Source organism: Heterocephalus glaber, unplaced genomic scaffold (assembly GCF_053883595.1).
Source record: "Heterocephalus glaber isolate CG9 unplaced genomic scaffold, H.glaber_assembly_v1.0 deba00001555, whole genome shotgun sequence".
Taxonomy (NCBI): domain Eukaryota; kingdom Metazoa; phylum Chordata; class Mammalia; order Rodentia; family Bathyergidae; genus Heterocephalus; species Heterocephalus glaber.
This window is the reverse complement of record NW_028258346.1, coordinates 10,184,789-10,186,852: the sequence shown is the minus strand read 5'-3', so window position 1 is coordinate 10,186,852 and position 2,064 is coordinate 10,184,789. Positions and strand designations below refer to the sequence as shown.

The 2,064-nt window shown below is 37.3% G+C and overlaps 1 pseudogene; it reads right to left on the bottom strand.

Moving 5' to 3' along the window:
• Positions 1–388: 388 nt before the first annotated feature.
• On the bottom strand, positions 389–1,863 carry LOC101699215 (regulator of microtubule dynamics protein 2 pseudogene; annotated as a pseudogene).
• Positions 1,864–2,064: the final 201 nt, after the last annotated feature.

Genomic DNA, 2,064 nt, shown 5'->3' with positions numbered 1-2,064 from the left:
AGCCCTAGGCTCAAAGTAGAATGCAGAAGACATGAAATTCCAAAGTGTGCAACCTAGCTAGTCTCAGCTAGTATAGTTCTCTTATCTTGATTGCGGTGCTTGTACATCAGAGCTTAAATTACTTACTGGTAAAATGAGAAGTCTGGTGCAGAAGACTGTATTTATGATCCTTTCCAATTTTTCCACTCCTTTTTGTAATTCAACAGTACAAAAAATATTATAAGATGGAAAGCTTTTGACAGCTTTTAAATGCAACTGAGAAACGGCATGGATTTTTATATTACAGTGAAAGCCATTTGTTATTTAACAAGAAAGAGAGGTAACAATGCAATCACATGGACATGACAATTCTTCAAATTTTAGTGGAATACTAAATTACTTCTTTAATTTTTTATGAGAAATTACAAAAGAGTTTGATTCTTATCTTCTGAAGTTGAGCACATTCAAAGTTCTGGTTCTGAACTCCTTTCCAAAGTTGTGCATGATGTCTCTTGAGAGGTTAGCAGTTGGTATACTTCATCTCTGAGTGGAAGATGCAGCCATTAGGTTGGCCTTAGTGGCCCAGCAGGAGAAATCCTCATTTCAGCATTCCTTGGGTATTCTGTCTCCTCCAAGGTCAAGCACCCTCTTCAAGGACTTGATTATTGCTTTCACCTCTGTCTGTGCCTCTTTATCCTCTTTGGTAACAGTGGGAAGTGATAATGCCAAATTACAGAACTTCCAAGCATTCTGATTTTCCTCAAGATCTACATAACACTTGGCCATGTACATGTAATTGAGTAGAGAATAACTAGGATGTATTTCTTCAACCTTAAGGAAGTTACACAAGGCTTCTTGTACAGTTGAAGATGGTATTTTTGCAAATAGAGTAGTAGCCGTTTTTTTCTCAATTCAGCTGAGCTTTGAGACAGTATAACAATATCTTCCATTGAGGTAATACAAAAAGGGTTCTTCAGGTAAAAGTTGGATTGCTATATCTAGATGTTCCTTGAGGTGATGTCCATATTTGATTTTGTTTTGTAAGCCCTCAAATTGAGATACACAGCCACACAAAACTGCATACCACATATGACAGTGGCCATTCAGAGGTGCTCTAGTAATAGCTTTTTCACCTAACGTTCTTCCAATAGTAGCATAATGTTTCTTCTCCCATGTATTTGTGGACAGCTCAGACATGTCTCCATAAGCTCGTGCAAACTGCCACACAAATTCTATTTCATCCTTAAACTTTTCTTTGTGCTCACACAGTAGTTCAAAACACTCCATCTTACCAGACTGAGTCATGTGTAAATGATCTGCCTTCTGAAGAAGGATATCTAACTTTAAGTTCTCTGTGTGTTAAATAGCTTAGGCACTGAAAAACTGTTCTTCTGTGTCAGTATTAGCTGTGATGCACCCTCCTTTACTTTCTGCTTCTTCTGAACTATTACTTGTTGCTGAGTTTTGAACCACAGTCGCCCTTCTTTTTCTACCTCTGTGCTGAGGACTTATCCTATGAACTGTTATCTTCCCTCAAAGTTCATCTTGTATATATTCCTATAGCTTTGGAATAGTTTCTTTAAGAAATCTGATTTCCTCTTTGAGTTCTTCCATATTTGTCAGCAATTCATTTAACTTGTCCAGTATCTGAAGCTGCCTTCTCTGAAAGATTTTGGTTGTTCCTTGACCATTATGTGTTTTATCTTGCAAAGTTGTTGAATTAAACGTATTACCCAGAGAAAAAAATGTTCACAAATTCATTGCTGACCTTGGTTTACGGACCTTTTGATACCACAAAACCAGCAAGCTGATACCAGCAGTTCCCACCATGATGGCAAGTATCAGTTCTATGTTTGTGGAATGAGGCATTTCTTGACCTTTGTTCTTGATTCATCAGCTGATTCTTAGGGGAAAAAACATGTAACTCATAAACTCAGAAATAGATGAAAAAAATTTGCATCAAGGGGTAAGAAACATTATGGATTACAGAGGTTTAAGTTTTCCAAAGGAGTTGCCCTGAGACCTTGAATACTTGAACAGATTCTCTATAGACCCCCAAAACCCTACATTTGCAAAGTGAATTCT